This window comes from Rhipicephalus microplus, chromosome 8, assembly GCF_043290135.1.
Source record: "Rhipicephalus microplus isolate Deutch F79 chromosome 8, USDA_Rmic, whole genome shotgun sequence".
Taxonomy (NCBI): Eukaryota; Metazoa; Arthropoda; class Arachnida; order Ixodida; family Ixodidae; genus Rhipicephalus; species Rhipicephalus microplus.
In genome coordinates, this window is record NC_134707.1 from 50,906,113 (window position 1) to 50,929,052 (window position 22,940).

Consider the following 22,940-nt stretch of genomic DNA (forward strand, 5'->3'; position numbering starts at 1 on the left):
GATGTTATCTGCGTCCAAATTGATATCACCTTTACCGCCACTAATGCTCTGATCATCTCTTCGACCACCTCACTCGACGTCATGATCATCATCACCCACATCAGCTGGACTACGCCCATTGACGTGCAAAGGTCTCTGCCATAATCCGCCAATCAAACCGGTCTTGTGTTCTCTACTGGCACGATACACTTGCGAACTTTTTTACTCTCATTGGTCCACCCAATTTTCCGTCTCCTTCTAGTGCGCTTGCCTTCTCTGTGAATCCAGTCAGTTAGCTTTAATGACCAGCGGTTATCCTTCCTACGCGCTACGGGTTAGGCTCTTGTCCATCTATTCTGCTTGATTTTAACTACGATATCCTTAACCCTGCTTTGTTCCCTGTCCCGCTCTGCTCTCTTCATTTTTATTAAGGTTACGCCTATCACTTTACTTTCCATCTCTCGCTGCGCCGTCCTCTATTTAAGCTGAACCCACTTGTAAGCCTCCAGGCAACCGCTCCGTAGGTAAGTACCGGCAAGATGCACCTGTTATATACTTCCCCCTTCACGGTTAGTGCTATGTTGCCAATCATAAATATAGAATCCTGGCCGATTGTGATCCACACCATCCTTATTCTTCTAGTTATTCAACTCTCATGATGCGGCCCCACTGTGACTCACTCTTAAAAAATATGAAGTGACGTTCTCTCCATTTAGGGACAAACGGTGATGTCCCCAATGTTCGTCCTTAAATAGAAAAATGTTGCTCCTTTTGCAACGGAGAAACGTGTTCCTCCCTAAGAAAATTTGGATGGCTGATCCCACCTTAGCAAATGCATCGATTCTCGACTGATAAGGAGTACGCGGCACTGACAGTTACAAAAAATGGTCCCGCTTAGCTTGATATCGAACGTAATGATTATAAAAAGAGTAGACGAACCAGTGGTGATGAAAACATCGCGAAAAAGAACGACGGAGCAAGTAGGTTTCGTTCGGCCAGCGAGGTGACGTTCACTTTGGAATACACGGATACTGCAGAGTCCTCATCCGAAGAGTGCATGCTAGGCTTGCTGTATTTATTTCTCGCAGAATCAGATAGTGTAGCGACGTTATCCACTTGTTTACGGGGCCGCAGGTCACGAGATGTGCCTCCAAACTGTACACTCGATCGCAGCGAAACCATTCCGGCTCAGCAGTGCAGTTTCGATGGATAAATGTTCAACTTTATATAAGTAGCTGGAGGTGTGAAAGCGTCACAGCCGTGAAGTAGGCGATAGCTGGCGCCATCTGGAGGGACCTAACGATACTAAAACAATGTTGCCTGCGGCGACGTACGCTGCCGTACCCACCATCATGGCTCCCACCACCCACCATGTCACTCAGCCCATTCATAGATTACTCACTGACACCGGACGCTTATTACATGCTGATGCAATTCATATCGCTCCATATGCACACAAGGACACATACTACACATAATACGCATATAGAGAGAACTCAATGACCAAGAGTACAATTAACAATTCTCCACAGCGGCCCACACCTTGACGTGTTTATCAAGCCCTACTACGAAAGCACACAAGCTTATATTTATTTATTTATTTACAGTACCTTACAGAGCCCTCGAGGGGCATTGTGTAAGGGGGGCGGTGCAGATAATATGTTAGCAAAATGTATATATATATATATATATATATATATATATATATATATATATATATATAGCAATAAATTTCGACTGACCATGATGGCCCAAGTTACAAGTACGTTTTGGTCAACTTTTTTTAACGTTTTGTGGCCGTACCACAACATGCGCACAAGTACATATGTTGTATCTGATGCTTAGACAAACGGAAGTTTATCAACGGTTGTACAGTGATGAAAGGAATAATTACTAGAGCTTATCATGTTTTCGCGAAAACGATTACCCCAAGCCATGCATAGAATGCCAACGGCATTCCGATTGCTGCGCCATCTCTTGTTCACTGTCACAGTTATTTTTTTGAAGCCTCCGAGAACGCAAACGCTTGCCGCGCACTTGCCATTTCGGAGGTCACGTCATTTTTTTTTTTTTATTCTTCCACTTGTTATTCGGAGAGGGCGAAGCATGCAGGTCAGACCTAAAGTCCCTAGATGAAACAAATTTCCAAGGTAGCGTCACTCATTGTTCTCGAGCCGTCCTCCTCACTCTCTCAATTACTCCTCTTTTTCTCTGCCATCCGGGTCTGTAATTGGTGCATTCCTCGCACGTGATCTTGCAAATGGCTGGTGGTGTTATTTATCGTTATGCAAAAGGTTTGATACGAGTACGCATGCGCATACGACTCCAGCTGGATTCTTGCCGTGACCAAAGACGAAATCGTAGCCAGGACATAAACACAACAGGAGGAGCGTTTCAGTGGGCTCCAAGTCGACCGAGATTGTTTCGTAGTGCTCGTTATATGCAATATCCGCGTTTTTCAACAATGCTGCGTTGCCGTAAAACAACGGAAAACGCTTTCGCTCTCTTCAACTTACATTGTGCTATCCGAAATGAAGCACGCCGTGAAGTATAGCTATGAAACATTTCACGCGAACGCTTTTGTGCAACTCCGTCAATGTACGTCGACGCGAATCTGCGAAGTGAGTTTATTTGTCGGTATTTATTGAAACGCCAGGCGCGCGTCTAATGCGCCTCTAGTGCACGCCATAGAGTTTCCCACAATACTTACTAGAGGGAACTCTGGCGCTAGTGTCTATGGGAGTTGCAACGCACGGTGCTTCGGCGAGCATGGGAATGATGGGTAGTACACACATTTGTCTAATTTTCGTACTTCTGTCCTGCTTCTGGCTCCGTGTGCGTTCGTGTGGCTTGGAGCTGTTTTTCACGAAAACATATATTAGCAAATGTTCACCGTTTGCGCTTCACAACCTTATTCTTTTAAGCTTACTATTTCGAATCAAGTCCTTAAGTTCAAAAGGGTTCGTTCTTTCTTTCAAAAGAAAACTGTAACCAGTAATAAACGAAGCCGTAAGTACGATTCGCCGCCCGCAAGTACGAAGACTAGGCAAATGTGTGTACTACCCATTATTCCCATGGTCGCTGAATGATCGCAGCGCCAGAGTGCCCTCTAGTTAGTTTTGGGAAACTCTATGGTGCACGCCAGTTTGTACAAATACTTGTGTGTATGTTCGTACACAGAGCAGCTGGAGGGTGTAATCAACGCACCTTCAGAAAAATTTCACGCTTGACCAGTTCACGCATGAGCCGAAACGCGCTGCTTCGAGACACCTCACCAGTAGAAGTCTCACTTTTCAGGAAGTTCCGAGCACCGCATCAGAATCACCTGGCATCATGATTGTCCGAATGGGCACATTAAAAAAAACCGTCATCGCAGGGCTCTTAGTATATAAAGTGTTCGTACCAGTCTGGCCGTAGTTTTTTCTTGCGTGTGCACAAGCTGCAGCTGTAATCACTCGTCGCCGCGTCAAGCCCTGTGGTCACTGACAGGATCGAGCAAGAAGCACGTTCACTGTGTCACAGCACGAACAAAACACATTCGGGGAAACTGGACGAACTACGATGAACAATACGAGACACCACGGCTAGTGGTGTAAAATATAGAACTGCACAACGTTGCCAGTTGAATAACACACATACCGCTTGCTCTTGTGTTGCGCCGTTTATGTTCGTAAAGGTAACCGTTTATTCTACGACTCGTTATGTTCTATTTTGTTGTATCTACATCTATTGACCATAGCAACTGAGTCCAAACATTCGCGTTTTGATTAAAGTTTTGAATCTTCTAGGGCCCCGCCGCGGTGGTCTAGTGGCTAAGGTACTCGGCTGCTGACCCGCAGGTCGCGGGATCAAATCCCGGCTGCGGCGGCTGCATTTCCGATGGAGGCGGAAATGTTGTAGGCCCGTGTACTCAGATTTGGGTGCACGTTAAAGAACCCCAGGTGGTCGAAATTTCCGGAGCCCTCCACTACGGCGTCTCTCATAATCAAATGGTGGTTTTGGGACGTTAAACCCCACAAATCAATCAATCAATCAATTGAATCTTCTAGGGCGCTCCAGGAACATATGCGAGGAGGAAAGGGAAAGGTGTCGCTACCTTGGAAACTTGTTTCATTTAGGGACCTTAGCCAGACTTTGTCTCCGTCGTGGTAGGTGTTCTGCGGTCGCGTCGACATCGTTTAGTTGTTTCGTGTTAACGTTTGTTTATATTCTTTTTACGTGCTTACCACAGGTGTGACCGTTAGCTATGGATACAGTACACCACTGGCCCTTGAATGACAACGTTTTTGATGCGGTAACGATCGTCTTTGCAGTGTATACGTACGTTACAACGCGGGTCTTTCGAGATAAATAAGAGATGACCCCGCACCCGGTGGTATTCATTCGTGAGTGATGGCAGTGGCTGTTGGCGTCGCGGAAGCTCTATTACTTGTGTGGAGGAACTAACACTGCAATGCACAAATTTACTATGACGTTATAGCATTCTGTGCCTACGTACTTCTCTGTTTCAGATGCGTCTCGCGATTCGCCTCGCGTGTCAACTTGCAGTCATAGTGCGTGCCACAAATTTGTTATTAGCGCTGTGGCTGTGGTGGTTACTATTACTCTGGATTTGGAATACTCTTTTCACAAAGGTGAGTGAGTGTTAGTACTTACCTGCCGTGCACAGCTGTTACTAGAAGTGCATTTTGTGTTGAGGTTCCCACGACAAAGGAGAATCATGGACGAAAAAGGCATACTACACGCATGCATAATTCCGTTTCAACTCTCAGTGCTGGCATGGGCAATTCAAAACGCATGCGATGGAGAATTTGGTTTAACTGACAGAATTCATTGGTTTACTTTTCACAAAAGTGTAGTTATGATGATGTTTAAAACGTTTCTGATGGTTGTAATCTAGTCTGGCAAATAACCGCTTAGTGAAACTTCGTAGCCTGTTTCCCTTTTTGCTTTCACCTGCCGTGGTAGCATAGCTTCATTGGGTGTCGTGTGACCATGCTGGAGGACGCAGGTTCGACTTCCGTGCTTCACGCATGGACTGTACAGTAGTATCAGGTTTCCTAAAATGTTGAAAAATTAGGTTGATGTCTTTTTATGTGCCCCGGTGATTTCATGAGTGCTGTTGATGCCGTGCGAAACTAAAAATGCGTATGCTTACCATATATGTCAACGCCGAAAAAATTCATTATTTGTGTACAGGCTAAGGTAATCGATAAAGCAAGACTGCTTGGGAAGCAGAGGTCCTTGTATTCGTGACAAATTGGTAGTATGAAACAACATGAGACACACACGGAAGTGTGCGGAGCATCGTGCGAGTGCCTGGTGATAAAAAAGAAGTATTTTATTCTACACAAATAAAACAAAAGTATAAACGTCACTCCTGCATTGTTTCCATCAATCGTAGATAAAAGTAATCGCACGCGACTGGTTAGGCTAGGCGTGCGTATGAGCGTGGGGAAGACCCCCGTGGTTGAGGAGAAACTTGAGCACTGAAGGAGGAACGTTGCTCCTTTGGTCCTTGCCGCGAGAAGGGGCGTTGGGTAAGGCGCCCAAAAGGGAGAAAGTCGCTGCGCTGAAGGAGAAACGGAGCCCGTTTCTCCATCCTCGCTCCCTTTTTTTTTAGAGTGTGCCTGTCTTAGGTATACGTATTCCTTAACAATTTCCAGCGCCTCTCCACCTATCATAAAGCGCTGTTTTCTGCTGAGACTGTTGCACAATAAATAAATTTTAGTGCAAAATAATTTTCAGACCTAGTCTTCTGCTTTCTGTGTCCAGTTTAGTAATCATGAGCGGAAATTCGTGTTCTGAGTTACTCGTCAAGGCAATCTCATCAACGAATCACAGGTTACTAAGATACTCTCCATTAACTCTTATCCCTAAGTCTTCACACTCTATAGGGCCCTGAAAACCTCCTGTAAACACGCGGTGAATAGCGCTGGAGCAATCATGTCTTCTGCTTTACATTTTTATAGGTATTCTATTGCTTTCTTTATGAAGAATTATGGAGGCTGGGCTTGCACTGTAGATTTCTTCCAGTATGTTTATTTAGGGTTCGTAGATGTCCCGATTCCGTAGTGCTTGCATCACTGCTTATGTTTGAACTGTGTCGAACGCCTTCTCGCAACCTTTGAAGGCGTTTCTTTATCACCTGATTGATAGTATGAATATGGTTTATTGTGGAGTACATAGCCTTTACAAGATCCCGCTTCGTATTTTGGTTGATTGAACTGCAGTGTCGCTCTATTCTATTGCCGAATATTATCCTAAGTAGTTTGTAGAAAATGAACAGTAAATTGAGGGCCTGTAATTTTTCAAGCCCTTGATGTCTTCTTTTTTATGAATTAGGATGACGTTGGGATTTTACAAGAATCTGGTACCCTTCGCGTCAAGAGACACTTCCGATATAAGGCGGCCAGTTTTTCTAACACAATATCTCCGCCATCTTTCGGCAGGTTTGTTGTTACCTTAACCTTATCAGCAGCTTTGCCTCTTTGTATTCCTTCTAGGGCTTTCTTTACTTCCCCTGTCGTTATTGGAGGGATGTGGAATTCCTCTGGGCTATTGTTGCTTATTACGATATCATCTTGGTTTTATCAGCTTCTATACAGCTCTCTATAGAACTCATCCGCAACCTCAACCATTTTGTCCATGACATTGCCTTCCTTGTTCCTTAATACATACATCCAATTTTTGCCTCTGCACAAGTTTGCCTTCGAAGCTTTTAGGGTTCTGCCGCTTTTACAGCCTGCTCGATTCTCTCCATGTTATACCTTCCGATTGCGGCTGTCTTACGCCAGTGGTGGAACCAGCCACTCATTTATTTAAGGGGGGGGGGGGGCAGGCGTTCGCCTAAAGTAACACTGGGGAGGGGGGTGTGCTCGTGACTTTTTTTTGTTTTGTCTAGCAGAACAACCCTTTCGCAGCATAAATACTGTTAATGTGTGCTAACAGTGGTTTCTCTCCTTTTTCCTATTAGGGGAGAAGAGGTGGACTGTGAGCACTGAGTTGAGTTAGGGGGGTCCTCACAGAGCGCTTGCGGGGGGGGGGGGGGGGATGATCGCCTCTATCGCCCTCCTCCCCCTCTGTATTCGTTACTGCCTTACGCCGATTGATTACCTCGAAATTCCACTTGCTCTATTTCTTCGGTTGCATTTGAGGCAATCATTGTGTGTTGTCTTTTAGTGAGATATTTCGTCACGGTACGAAATACATATATGCAAAGGATACCCTGTGTTCAGCGGTTAGTACAGTATATTTTGAAGACTTCGTGCAAGGAGCTCACTCCCCTCAAATCTTAAGTATTCGTTAAAAGCTGCAAAACGCGTGCAAGAGCGTTAAGAGCGCCACAAAGAGTGTTGGCAACATGAAAACACGTCAGGAGCATGTACTCACATAGTATCTGTGTTCCGCATACTCTTCCGTCGAACTCACGTATGCCATCTGTCAATGTCACTGTAACGGGAGGAACTTTCAATGTGCAAGATTGCCCGATATTGAGGGGTTTCTACAATACATTTTGCTAACTAGGATCTTTGGACTTCTCGTGAAATCATAACGTGTAACTTGTCTTTGATGATTTGGCTAAGCGCATTAAAGAGCGTGTGCTGGAACAGTAAGACGTGTTAACAGCCTGAGAGAACCTTACGACTGCTGCAAACAGTTGCGAACTGTGTGATGAACAGTGTCCTAAAGCGTGTCTGGAGCGAGCAAAGAAACATACAATTCACCACCTACGACAATCCCATGGACCCTCCTATCTCATGTATTGGTGTCAACATATCCCAGACACGTTTGTATCTACAAAGAGCGTCCTATGTTTAAAAGTTATAACACTGTTGCAATACATGGAGGTTAAAACTCAGTATCTCCAAGTTTTAAATTGTAACGTGCTCTTTGGCAATACTGGTCGTAGCGTTTTTATACATCATGGGTTAGTTAACATCCGATTCCGAAGCACTAACGTAGATGAAGTGACTGTAAGATGTTCAGTAAGCAACAACATCCAGTAGCCACAAAGAACCACCAAAGACTCGTTGCTTCCACAAAAAAAAAAAAAGGGGGGGGGGGAGAACTGCCGATACAGATAACGATCCCAGGGGCCCCACTGCGTCGGCATTCACTAGTCTCGGAGGCACGTCAGGAATGATGGAACACGCCTGTCCGCGAGTGCGGGATTTCTTTCACTTTTTCCGCGCCGAGGTATAGCCACGACCTCAAGAAAACAATATCCACGAGGTTGTCACACACAGAGGTGCTCATCGGTCACACCGACCATGGCAAGTCCGTTCCAGCTACGCGCATCATCCGACGGCCATGCGTGGTGATTCTTAAAAACAATACGGCGATCGATCAGTTAGTACGACAGGACAGACCCCCTTAGCTCCCCTTCTGATTTTTGCCGTCAAAAGTGTGACACACTGCTCTTTTCACGTGAATGCCAACGTACTCGTAAGGGCACTCAGTCCTGGCACTTTTCCATAAAGAAAAAAAAATTTCGCATTAATAACAGCAAGCACTTCATTGTAACTTTTTCCCAGACAAACCTCGTAAACGGTGCAACAAACCGGCTTACTGCTCGGTTAACTCACGCGAACTAGTCAAGTAGGAGCTAGTTCTCGCGTAAAGGACATGTCTTCATCCCCATACTCGCTTGGATGACCTAAACGCATAGGAGAAAATCAGATTAATTTAGTATGAAGCAAGCCTCTCACGGAAGTTAAAGTTATTTCTTATTCGAAGATTGTTTTGCTTCTACTCGCACGCTTTCTTTCGGAGAAATCAGCGAGGCAACTCTGGTAGATTCTCGCTACCGAAAGTACGAGATGGCAATATTTGTTTCTTTTATTATTTTTTCCCCGCTATTGGCGCTTCAGTGGAACTGTTTTGGCTAATTACTCACCTCTGTATTATTCCATACGTCTGCGCAAGTGCATTCCTTCTCGGAATGCCAACTAACCTAGTCTAATAGAGCGGTGAGGAACAGCTAAATCGAGTTCAAATGCTCATCGATGAAATGTGTAGGTAACAAACTTGCTTGTTGACTGTAATGTTCGCAATCCCTAGTGAAACGTTCTCTATAGCATACCAATAATGCTATACGTTTCTGTAAATCCTTACACAACAATATAGCAAATATATATGAAATACATATCAGATTGTTGACATGACATACGGAACCTTTCAGCAGCGTTATATGTATGCTCTCTTCCAACTGAATTGCTTTGGGGAGGCTGAGTTTGTATCACCTCAGCTACCTCATTTCCGTAAGTTCTTCAGCGAGAAGGAGAAAAAAAAGGTAGTAACCTAAAAAAGAGATGAAAAAGGAATTGAAGTATTACAATGCACTCCTCGCTTACAGGAATTCACACTGAGATCGAATGTTCAATCGCACACATTTCTATCAATTATCTAACTGCAGAATACGGGCTCGCACGCAGGTGGAAAGGCGTGCCCCCCAGACCTGCATATACGCAGCACAGCAATCCACATTCGCAGCTGCAATTTTTTGCTATGTTGTAGACATATAGCATAGTCATGTAATTTTAGCAGTGCCCTGACGGACTACAACACGGGTTCTGACTCGCCAGTGAGTTTTATGAAGAAAAAAACATGTAAGCATAAAGGTGAAGAAAAACTGAACGAAAAACTGCTGATCTTTGTAATCAACATGCGCAGGTGGCGCTTAGATATTGGAATTCCGCATCACTTAGCGTGGTAGAACGTACAGTGACAATTTTTATGAAAGGGAACACGGGAGCGCACGGCCTGCGCGCTCCGGCGGCTGCTGGCAGCGCGTTCAAGTGGGAGCGAGAGCAACCAGACTCTCTAGTCGCCTCATCTCGCGGTGAGCAAAACAACCGCTTGTTGCTGATCTGGAACCAGAGGCAAGATTGCGACGCCCTCCCCCTTTAAGGCGATTACGAGAGAGCCTGCAATCGCCTTGAAGGGGGGGAGGGGGTTGCAAAATTGCCGTTTTATATCAGTAGCAAATTGTTGCTTTGCTCGCCATGAGATGACGCGAAAAGAGACCGTAGTTGCTATCGCTCCCACTTGAACGCGCTGCCAGCAGCCACCGGAGTGCACAGGCTACGCTTCACCGTGTTCCCTTTCATAAAAATTGACACTGTACACTGATACGTTTCTCTCCTTTCCTTCAAATGTGGAACGCTTCGATCCCTAGCTATTTGTTATGTCATGACAGTATCCTAGTGTCGCCGAAGAATGCAATGCAACTGCATTGTTTACAATGGGCGGCGAATGAAAATGGTTTTGTGTCTGATAGCGATCGTTCATGCTCCCTAATAGAGATGTTGACGCATATTCCGCATTGGGAAATGTATGTTTTTTTTCGCACGATAAAGGAATTTGATAGACGATGGCCTTTTTGCGATCAATGTAATGAAAAGTGTGTTTGGGGCTGATATTGCTGTGAACAGCAGCGATTGCGGCCTCAAAACACACTTTTCATTATACTGATTGCAAGAAAGGCCATCGTCTATCAAATCCCATTATCATACGAAAAAACATACATTGCACAAAGTGGAAGATGCGTCAATACCTGTAGTAGGGAACATGAACGATTCCTATCAGACACCAAACCATTTTCATTCGCCGCCCATTGTAAAAAAAAAATGGAGTTGCATTGGATTCTTCTGCGACACTAGGATACTGTCACGTCATAAACAACAGATAGCAAGACAAGTCATCGAAGCGTTCCACATCCGAAGGAAAGGAGAAACATTTATCAGGGTACCTTCTATCACGCCAAGTGATGCGGAATTCCTATACCTAAGCGCCACCTGCACATCTTGATTGCAAAAAAATTATCAGTTCTCTGTTCAGTTTTTCTTCACATTTATATTTGCATGTTTCATTAAAAAAATTGAGTTGCGAGTCAGCGACTGTGTAGTGGACATTCTTCTCTTCTCAGTCCTCGTTCCCTGGTCTGCAGCTAAAATTAAGATATATACGGACCAACTTGCTCAAGTTTCAATTATCATATAGCATAGTGTTCGGATAAAGCTTACATATAGAATTGTCAATTTTTTACCCTAACCGTGCCATACTTCGCGCGTGTGTGTGTGTGTGTGTGTGTGTGTGTGTGTGTGTGTGTGTGTGTGTGTGTGTGTGTGTGTGTGTGTGTGTGTGTGTGTGTGTGTGTGTGTGTGTGTTACGATGACTGGCAAAAAATGGTCTCCATAGTTCCTCATAATATGCAATAGCTTGAACGCCATAATCTCGTTCCACGTATACTAGACCCATTCAGTGGTGTTTCTTTCCAAATCGCCTCATTCTGTTTCTCATGGTTACGCAGAATTACGTGGACAGTTTACCAGCATTGCGTCAACTTACTTCGAGCCAACCATTCTTTCTTTGTCATAATATCTGTGAGACTTTGCTCTCGTTCCCGTTTACGATGGACACATCTACAAGATTTAAAAAAATTGTTATGTGCAGTGACACGTTGTCTTTGTCACTATTGTATTTCTTAATTCACCTATACGTTCTCAACGCACGCTGCATTTGATAGTGTTACGATATGTCTGCATGATCTAGCCCTAAAGATCGTGACGGTTATTATCAAATGTTTGAACGTTATTGATTTTCTTTTTGCTGTGAGTTTACTATTCAAACTATACTCAAGTTTTGTACCATTGGAGCAATCCACAAAACATTCGTTCAACAGGTCTACTCTTGTTCAGTGTAGCTCGTTCAAGTTCGATCGAGAGGTGCTTCGCTTTGTTCAAGCCTATAAAAGTTCGTTTGGAGCTTGCACCTAATAAAAAAAACTCTAATATGCGGAGTTTTGTGTCTCAACACCACGATGTGATTGTGAAAGACGCCGTTGTGGTGCGATCAGATGTTTCGCCCATTTCTGGCTTCATTGGACAGACATCTCACTGTGCAAGATCCTATACCATTTCATCTGCATCCGGGATCTAACCCGTTACCCCCGGGTCAGCAGCCAAGCACCGTAATAACTGATTCACTGCAACGAACAGACGTTGCACCTTTGTTGCTACTCAAAAATAAAGGCAAGATGCTTCATGAATGCACTCATGACTAGCTCCAGTGCATCATGAAACAAAACGAAAACACTGCAAGCTGGCAAACGCGGTAGCGCTTTTAGTGGGACGGGCTTTCGGTGTATGAATAACGCCGTCAACTTCACTGCTCGCCTTCAGCTAAGCTTCTTATCTGTTGGTACGGTGGGCACACACAGAGCACGCTAGCGCCACAAAAGGGTGACTAACGAGATTGCCGAACTTCCGACCGGAGGCGCACACACACATGCTGCAAAGCCGTGGGCATTTGCTGCTTTTTCTTTATATTTGTCAATTCCTATTTCGTTTCACATTGATGCTCGTTGCGCGAGACGTCAACAGATGGCGGCACCAGCGCGCTTACTTCATATCACGCCGGAAAAATGCGCGCTCCCTTTCTCCCATTTGACGAGAAAGAGAACGACGCAACGAGCGGATGGAAGGCACAAACGCGAAAAATAGCAAGCAACCTGGGAAGCAGGCGACACGTCGTCTGCTAGCTCGCTTATTTTAACGTTGCTCTGGGGGAGTTGCGTGGCGCAGCTGGCGTACGAACTTCGCTGCACCGGAAAATAAAACTACGAAACCAAACAATAACATATGGAGAATTCAGGCTTTCTAAAAGAGATTCCGTTGACGGCTTCGAATTGAGGACGACATTGTAGCACGTGGTCCATTAAAAGCGCGACGTTCCTCCCTCCTTGCTCCCCCACCCCCTTTTTTTGTAAGTAGGCAACGGGCGAGAGCGACCTTTAAAGGCACCTCGATGACGGATGCAACCTTTCCCCCCCCCCCCCTCCTACATAACAACACGTGTTGTGTGCTTTCGTTTCGGTATATTTTCGTAGCCTTTCTTTTCTTTACTTCTTTATTTTCGTCTTGAACTTACTACGTGGTGTACGCTTTCACGCATGTCTTGTCGGCTGCTCGTGCTCTTCGTCATTCAATCGAAACCATTCCTTGCTGTGCTTCTTTATTTTTGTCAAAAACTCGTTTCGCGAGATTTGTGTTATATCAGTTTTTTTTTCCTCTCTCTTTCTATCGTCTCCGTTTTCATTTCCGTTGCCGCAGCAGCTTCCCGAGCGCGCGCGACACGAACTTGTTGCGTCGCTCCGCGAGTGGGCGTTACGGTCATGGCTCGGCTCTGGGCTTTCGCGCCGGCTTTGGCTCGTCCTTTCTCACGCCCCCTTTCTCTCTTCACTCCTCTTTCTCTTTTCCTTTCACCCCGGCAGCACCGGCGCTTCCGAAGTACTACAAAAAGGATGCGAGCGGCATGCCAGGCAGTTCGAGTGAGAAAGGGTGTTGCGACGGCCGTGAAGAATCAAAAGAAGACGAAGAACGAAAAAAGAGTCTCGCAATCTACCACTCCCGTCGTGGCTCGGCGCGAGAGTCCGTCGCGCGTTCGCCACCGAGTCGGGTGCTAGGAGAGGACGCGAGGGAGTGTTTCTGTGAAGTTTATTCCCAGTTGAAAAAGGTTCTTTTTTTTTTTACTCTCTCCTCCCGTCGCGGCCTTCGGACTGCCTGCTCGCTCCGTTCGCCCTCTCGAGGTCTTCCTCCTGCACCACGTTGTGGTCGCGTAGGGCCGCTGCGCTACATCTGACGGATTAACGGATCGGCCGGACGTGCCTTTCGGATATCGTTGCACCGGCCGACCGGTGTAATACCTTCATTTACGGGTGTTTCGTTTCTTCTGGCTAATTCGCATCATCTTCGTGTTATATCTTCGTGTTATTTCTTCGTGTCCCACGTCAGTTTGCTGGTTTCAACGGGGACGGCCGGCAGTGCTGTGTTTGACAGTGTGATCTACCCACAGGAGGTTTCGCTTCTACCGAGGACTACGGAACGACTGTTATTACGGAACGTCGTGCCGTTAGGGAGACGGCTTCATTCAGGTCAGCTGCAGTTTTGTTTTCTTTTCATAATTTTATGCAAAATGTTATTTCGCGACTTTGTAAGTAAAGAAGAATTTCGCGTAATTATGGAAGCTTGAAGTCACGCGAAATACGTTTCTTGAAGAGGACAAGTCCACTTGTCTGAATGCTTGCGCCGCCGACAAGAAGTGTCCATTCATTTTGTTTTGATGTCTTCATTGCTAACTTACGTGTTAAACGCGTACTGCATAGGTCTCCCGAGTGAGTAGTTCATATATTTTCACGCTCTAGTTTCACAGACCCGGTCGCGCTTCTCAAGCACTCTTTATGGCTGTGAGAGCAGGGTAAGAAATGTTGCGACCGCTTCGAAGTGAAGCACCAATCTGCACGTGCGAATAAGAACGCGAATATTGATGATGTGAACGATTGGCATCGTCTCACGCAGTCCGGGCTATCATGTCGTCTTTTTTAGAACGATTCTCTAACTACTGATTCCTGCAGAATTGACCGAATGTTTATCGCGTCCTCTTTTATCTCGGTAAGCACTACAGACGACAGGGCGTACAAGAAGAGTGTCTGCGTCAACGCGAAGATGACTGTGTAAAGATGTCAAAGGTTTTCGGGTACCACGACGATCAAAGTACACTTTCGGTTTTCTCGATCGCTCCCATTGCTTTTTCGCGCTGCATGTGTTGGTTGTTGCGCAAGTATCCAGCCTTCACAGCGAGCGCACCTTTTGACGATAAGGAGGCAAAAGTCTCCTCGCATTCTAGAGAAGTTTGGCAGCAGCTTTCATCTCTCGAATTGTTCCCGCTTTTTTTTTTCTAAGTCATGCTCCTCAATACAAGAGCACCCTTGTTCTCGCTTTGGAGAACATCTAGTACAGGAACGTACGCAGAAGTTTTTTTTTTCCAGAGGGGGGAGGTGGGGGCACAACCTTGATCAGAAGTGGGTTGGGCAGGCAGATGTGGTGAAGCGTTATTTTGTGCTCTGTATGCCATGTACATGGGCAGGGCACGTGGTCTGTAGGAAGGATAACGGCTGGTCATTAAGAGCAACTTAATATATTCCAGGAGTAGGTAAACGCATGAAAGGAAGACTGAAAATTAGGTGCGTAGATCAGATAAAGAAATTTGCAGGTATAACGTAGCAGCAGAAAGCAGAGAACTTGGTTGATTGGCGGAGGCTTTTACCCTGTAGGGGGCGAGGTAAGACTGATGATGATGATTATGCCATGACCAGATAAAAATATTTTGGTAGAGGGGAGAGGCACGGTCTCGGTGGGCTACCCTCTGGCTACGCTACTAAACTAGGAGCGTAAGGAAGCGGAAAAGCGAAATATAAGGACTGCATTAAAGCATCTTTCTCTATTTGATATGGCGATACATTGACCGTGAGTTATGTGGTTAGGCATGTCAATGAATGTTTGAATTGTGGCGAATCCGCGCAAGGTTTCAGGTTGTTCGTCACGTGAGTCCAATATTACTGAGGCAGCAATTTTAAATAAGGGTCAGCAAACATTTTCCTGCTATCTCGTGATTTCGATCGCAACACAGTGAAGAGGCAACGCTTGGACGTTTCCACGTGGGAAGCTTAGGCCCAGCCAACTAAATATCTGATTTTGACAGAATTTTATTCCTCCTCCTATCTCACAACTTGAATGGCAAACAATTCCAGAAAATCTTAGGCAATGGGCGCTTTGAATCCCTCCCGTAAAAAAATAAAAATCAATGCCTGTAGTGGTGCGTACATTAAATTTGGCTTATTTATATAGAAATGACGTATGTTCTAAGTACTACAAAAGTAATGAAAGCGCCGCTTTATCTTCGTAACGTAACATTTCCCACTTTTGGTGTACCTGAAGGAAAGCTCTAATCCGGCATTTTTGTACAAACGAGCTTTACAACTTCGGTAAAACCAAGTTCTGGTGGCCTTCGGTCGCGCGAAGCTTTCATTCCAACGCACGACTCCAAATCGCGTGTATTTGCTGCTGACGACCTCCGCGAGCAGCGCCACGTATACATGTGCATCTGGTCTTTACTCAATCAACCTCACTTTTGCTCGCAAGTTGCTTCTCATACGACATACAGTGCACTGAAATTGACATTACGAACTACCTTTCACAGCCTATAGGCGCATGAGATGCACCCTATATTGTCTTCTATTCAAAAACGTGTTTTCCTGCTTTCGTTTATCATTACAGACTTCAGCTGCTTAAGCACCTTGGTTGAAACAAATGTTAATTTTACTACACAGTGCCGGCGCCAACTGCCGTAGTTCCTAAGTTTGCAGCTGCACATTTGTAATGTGGCAGTGACCGCACATTCAGCTTAGGCAGAGAAAGGGAGAGAGAGATAACAGAACGGGTTGGGAAGGAAAGTTTTGGGCAGCACGTGTAGCCTGCCAGAGCAAGCTGACGATAATATTTCCGGCCCTGGCAGACATAACAGCTGATGTCGAAACGTAAAACTCACTGAGCATGCAATTGCAACCATGGGTTGCGCTCTTGTCGCAAGAGCTTTCCGCAGAAGAACGCGGCCCAGCCTCGCCTGTTTGCAACACAAGAGGGGAGACACCATAAAAAACCTCCTAAACTCTCGCTTTAAGGCATCTCAACTCAAGGAGTTAATTCTTTCGACCGACTACAACGTAATCATTCTCGGTTTTGCGGTGAAATTTCCGCACGCGTTTGTTTCAGAAATAGTACAATATTTATTAAATGTGGTTCTTCGTTTGGTGCTGGCAAGGTTTTCTGAACTTATTAGGTCGATCTGCCGAAATTTGCCGATTCACCCAGATTGCGGTTACTAGTTCACTTATTCAAGTAGTTGTCAATAAGTTCGCGGTAAGCACATCGAATTAGTCGCGATTTAGTAAAGCGAAAACTGTCCGGAAGCATCACCACGAATAATTCGCCCCCGCGTATCTTCATTTCCACCAAGCATGCAATGGCAACAAAAATGGTCGCTGTAGTACTGTGGAATCGCGGCTTATTAACACGGTTCACTTAGAATCCCCGTGCAGCCCTGCGTTATTCAAAGCACGAGGAAAGGTGTGCAGTTTTGGATCTGCCAAACGCGTTCACTCATATGCTACCTTATGATGAAGAGTTCTTTAGTATGTCTGATGCTGAAAGATATTCATGCCACAAAAAAAAATTGATCTAAAAACTTTCAGGTTTAACTATAGTGTGCAACATAGACGTGACAAAAAAATTCGCTGTGTGTAATTACATGTATGTAAAAGTTGCCGTACAGTATAAAATACGCTGATACGGAAACCTGCCAGCAGACGAAAAACCGGCTAAACCTTGCCGACTTTAGTGATTATGACCGCAACGCGAATAAAACACGCCCAAGAAAAAGTGGGCGTCAACACAGCTCTGACTTTCGAATGAAAGTTTGTTGCAACGAGACAAAGTTTATATACATGGAAGAAAAAGCCCGAAAGAGCCATAATCTATCCGCCGTTGTCGCAGAACGCTCACAGGTGCTTTCGCTGAGTTACGCAATATTCTTTTTGATGAGCAAATAGGATGCCGCGCTGACACAGGCACTGCAGAATCGCGCAATCCCCTCGCCTGCGATAGTCTCGCGTCGTCTGGTTCACACTACTGCCGAAGGCTAAGGCTTGTGTGAACTGTTCTAGGCTCACTTTTTGTTTGGTATAACTATCAGTTAAAGCGCACGAAAAAACAACAGACATGAAGAGAGGACAAGCGCTTGTCCTCTCTTTATGTCTGTTGTTTTTTCGTGTGCTTTAACTGATAGTTATATCATGCATATCCAACTAGCCCAACTTTCGATTCTGTTGCAATTCACTTTTTGTTCGCAGACATGGCTCTTATAAAACGCAATAGTGCTTTGTTTTTTCCTGTAAAGTGATTCTAACTGAAGTCTCTTTCAGGTAACTTTTCGATACGTCTACAGCCATCTTGTTGTAGATAATATCATATAGTACCTTCACTTTCCTCATCCTTGATACTGTTTTCAAACAGCCATGCACCGTAGCAAATTGCATAATAGAAGCACGTGGCAAAAGGAGCGCTTGTGCGAAGTTAACATACCCAAACAACACACGGCATCACGAAGAAGAAACAAACAGGCTTCACGTTAGAAGGCTTCTAGCGTGGATCGATTTCGGAGCAGAGGAAGAGACCAGTGGCTCCGTGACCCATTCCCTCCCCCCCCCCCACCCAAATCCTCTCTCTTCTCTTTCGAGGCAGCTTTTGTTTTGTACACCTAGCCTTAAGGGATTTGGCGTCTCCACGTAATGTCCTTGCGAACGCCTGCGCCTGGTGAGCGAGAAACGCATAGCTGCTTCTTTTCTGGAACGCCTCCAGAACCGACGGACTATTAGCGGGAGAATCTTTATGGGAGCCGTCGGCTGCGACTTTCTTTTTTTCTTTGTATTTGCTTCTCGTATCGCAGCGCGTAGTGTGGTCAGACGCGCCACTGGAAGGTTCGTAAATGCCCTGGAATGCTTTATGACCGAGGAGGCGTGCAAAGAGCAAAAGGAAATAAAGACCCAACGGACGTGATTCGGGTCGAGATACCTGGACCAAGGATGGAATGTACAGACTTCTACCGATACCGTACGTATACGTTGAAGATGCCGAACGCATGACGCTTTTGGACAGCAGCGTTACGGCACGTATACTTCTGCAGCGCACAGATGTAAACGTATACGTTATTCTTGCGAGCGGAATGCGGGATGTTGTACTGTATACGCACGGGGTAATCGAACTGTGCTCAGTCAGCGCGCAAAGGCAATCGTAGCAATCGCGCCGGAATGGCAACCACTGCGTTGGTGGATGAGGAAACCAGACAATATTTGTCCTTTAAATTCTATAAATCCGTATCCTTCAACGTGTGCCGCATTGAAAGTTTAGAAACCACGGCTTTACTGAATGACAAAATTTTTTCGGGGAAATAAATCCTGCCTTGCTGCAAGACAGCTTCCCAAGTGCTGTTCGGTTTGCTGGCCAGTCAATAGGCGATGTCCCGGACATCGTCACCCATTGCCAATAGGCGATGTCACTCACCTATTGTTTTTCGTCGCCCCTCAGTACACAAAGGAATATTCTTTTTGATTGACCTTTGTTACTGTGCAATTCAGCCCGCATTGACCGCTGTTCGAACACAATTGTATGTAGGTGTATGCTTGGTATGTGTAGGCGAGTACGCGTATATTGGTTGATTTGTAAGTTTAGCTTGTTATTGTATTTCTTTTGCCATAATACATTCTGCTTTATGTCAAAGTATGAGACCAAGTTATTTCCGACCCCTCTACTTTGAACGTCTCACTGTCTTTGTGCAATCAGTATTCACGATAATGACTGGCAAGTGTGTGATGTCTCGAAAAAAGCGAGGCGTTTGGTGACAATTTGTTTATCGTCTGCATTGATGCTGCAACCATCATTACTGGGTTTTTGGAAGGGTGAAATACAATGCACGAAAAATGGATCATCATCATCATCATCATCATCATCATCATCATCATCAGCCTGACTACGTCCACTGCAGGACAAAGGCCTCTCCCATGTTCCGCCAGTTAACCTGGTCCTGTGCTTGCTGCGGCCAATGTATACCCGCAAACTTCTTAATCTCATCTGCCCACCTAACCAAAAATGGAACACATAACTGCAAACACACACACACACACACACACACACACACACACACACACACACACACACACACACACACACACACACACACACACACACACACACACACACACACACACACACACACACACATATATATATATATATATATATATATATATATATATATATATATATATATATATATATATATATATATATATATTGTGGGCATTTAGTATACCAACCCTCTTCATCTGTACATTATCATCATTATCATGTGTTGCTCATGCCTCCTCATCGTTGTCACGTAGCATCATCATCTTGGTCCGTTCATCTCAGCTGTCGGCTGCCGGTTCTTATATATATATATATATATATATATATATATATATATATATATATATATATATATATATATATATATATATATATATATATATATATATATATATATATATGCAGAAGTTACCAAAACTAGGCGCGAAAAGGTATGAACAGAATCAAAATAAACGTACTAATTCACAAATACGCAGTTGCATAAAGTGTGCTACAATCGCATTTACAGATAATCTGCCTTCAGTCCCCGCCAGCCTCGGTAATATTTGAATCAACTGAATTCAATGTTTAAAAAAAATCATAAGCTTGCGTCACTTGTATGAACAACTGTACTGTTGATTGATAGATATGTGGGGTTTAACGTCCCAAAACCACCATTTGATTATGAGAGACGCCGTAGTGGAGGGCTCCGGAAATTTTGACCACCTGGGGTTCTTTAACGTGCACCCAAATCTGAGCACATGGGCCTACAACATTTCCGCCTCCATCGGAAATGCAGCCGCCACAGCCGGGATTCGAACCCGCGACCTGCGGGTCAGCAGCCGAGTACCTTAGCCACTAGACCACCGCGGCGGGGCAACAACTGTACTGTCATGAAAGCGTTGCGCTTTTGACACCTATGTATTATACAATTCGGCTTATAGCTCAGCTGTGGAACCTTTCTTATCGTAAAGGGCCGCCGTGAATAGATGGCATACCTTTGTGCACACAAAAAGAAATATCACTTCCAACGGACAATTCGCGTGTCTTAATACGTAAGTTATGCAGTGACAGACACTTCGTACACGTTATGCTCGACGTTAGCGCGAGCGTTCCTTCACGAGAAACGAACCTATATTATATGTATAAAATGATCTTAGGGGAAAAAACACCATTTTCACTGGACGTATAGTTTTGTTTTTTATATATTTATCTCTTTGGGCAAATTTACGCAATGAAAACAAAGAAAGTGGCGCACATACCACGCCTCTGCTACCGTCTCTTTGGCGCTGCAACTAACAAGGGGTGCTTATTTCATTTCGTTTTCTTTAGTCCGGCTGCTGCGACGGGAATTCACGATCGCTTCATCTCCGCTCGCAACAATGTGCCGTCGCAGCGGGAACGTCATTAAGTCTAAGCCTAACATATCCCATTCCTGCCAAGCCTTAACAATTATGCCATCCCCCTGTCAAAACAGTCGGACCGTAATGTAGTCGGCTCGGATATTTCATTACGGCAGGTTTCTTTTTTGTCAATTTTTTTTTGTTCCCGCTCTATACGCCGGGCATGCATCGCTAACAAGAAACGCGGACAAAACGAAAGCTTTAAAAAAAAAATCTTGAAGTATTAGTTTACCGTTTTTGTTGCTGCAATTAGGATCGCTCCTTTCAGGCTAATCCAATTTATTCGCCGGCTCTAAAAACAGGACCACCCATATTGTTTAAGCTTGTAGATTCCCTTTTTTTTTCCTTCTTGTCTTTCTTTCACTGCTTTTTAGGCACCCGCTATGCCTGAAAAAATAACATTTGTTTTTGCGCAGATCTTCGGTTTAGTTCATTGAGCGATTTCTCTTTGATTTTAGGGATTTCGATGTTAAAATATGGTTTGAGCGGTGGGTATGCCTCACTGATTTTTTTTTTTCTTTACTGCGTGTGAATAGATGGTCTCATGTTTTGTCGATCTATTTTAGCGAATTGAGCAGAAAATGGTTTTTTATACAAGTGCATTGTACGCTTACAAAGTATGCTATAGCATGTACTTTTGTTATCCCTTATGGGAGTTTTGCTGACAGTATTTATTTTTCGACAGGAAACTAGACAAATGCCTAATTTATCCTTTTCGCATCGAAAAAAAAACTGTGGGCCAGGTAAAAAGACTGAGTTTTCAAAATATTATTTCGATGTTAAAAAATGAATGAACATTGTCACATAAATTTCAGTTCAGTATCACTTTCATTTTATTATTCGTGCAAAGTACAAAAGTTATTGGTTAGTTATACAAGTGTAAAAATGGGTGTCAACAGGGGGGTCATTCATAGCAAAATAGTAAAAACAGTCCTGATACGCAGAAATTCTTGCTTGTAGTGCTTTAAACGGACTTGAAATGATTCCCAAAGTTCAAGAGGAATACGTTTGTTCATAATACTTTGTATTAAAGTGAAAATTCTTCACAAAATCGAGTGATTATCTCCTGATATTGAAGTATGAGGCAGTTGGTTTTAATAAGGAATGACCTTTACAGGAGCCTTACGAATGAGGTCAAAATAGCGCTTGAAAAAAAAACACGACAGCAGGGGGAAGGAACGAGAAAGACAACACGTACGCTATGTGCCTGCTAGTTTTTTCTTGAAAATCAAAGCACAAGCATTCTTCAAGAAAGAGCCGAAGCACGTGACCACATCGCCACAAATACACATGCCGGTAAACGTAAAACACCAGTCCTTGTTTTTTTGTTTTTTTTTTTCGCGCAGGTTCGCCATCATTCAAAGTTGTTCTGTTTTGTTGTAACTGCGTCGCTGTGGAGAGGCTGCGGTTCATATTACCTCGGCTACTCAATGTCTATAAGTTCTGCAGCGAAAAAAAAATAACAAAGATAACCTAATGAACAATGAACAGCTAACAAGACATAATAGCACCCTCAAAGCCTACTGGCTCGGAACAACAACCTGGTGAAGATATTCTTAGAGCAGCCTCACGGTTTGCTTGTTTATGTTTTACAGAAACCCTTGACACGTTGACGGGCTTATTTGGGGGTGTGCAACAAGGTATGTCCCGTTACGTGAGGCGTTCCCGGTTTCCATTTTAGTTGCTGTGCATTTAAATAAAAAGGAAAAGGAAACGTAATATTGACAGGCCACGTACCGAATGCTTTCAAGCAATCAGCTGTCGCATTCTATACTTACGAAAGTAGTCGTACACCTGTGCCGGTGCTCTGGTTACTCGTTGCGGAACCATATATCGTGTTGCGGCCGGCACAACGGGAACCTCACCTGGGATCTGATTCAAACCACCACACCACCATCAGCGCAATACCACAGGTCACGGGTGGACTGCGGAGAGATTTCGAGTGTCCTCAAAACGGAGATCCCTTACTGCGCCGACAAAAGCTTGAGCTAGAGTG

At 44.6% G+C, this 22,940-nt stretch overlaps 1 protein-coding gene across 2 annotated transcripts in view; it reads left to right on the plus strand.

Moving 5' to 3' along the window:
* The window catches only part of LOC119164459 (excitatory amino acid transporter), a 166,260-nt gene that overhangs the window by 25,859 nt on the left and 117,461 nt on the right, over positions 1-22,940 (plus strand). Inside the window, exon 1 of one of the 2 annotated variants that reach the window (XM_037416650.2) lies at positions 13,395-13,915. The exons of the other annotated variant lie outside the window; for it this stretch is intronic. The gene's annotated coding sequence lies outside the window, so the exon portion shown is untranslated. Of the gene's footprint in view, positions 1-13,394; positions 13,916-22,940 lie in introns of those variants that run through there. 2 annotated transcript variants of the gene reach the window in all.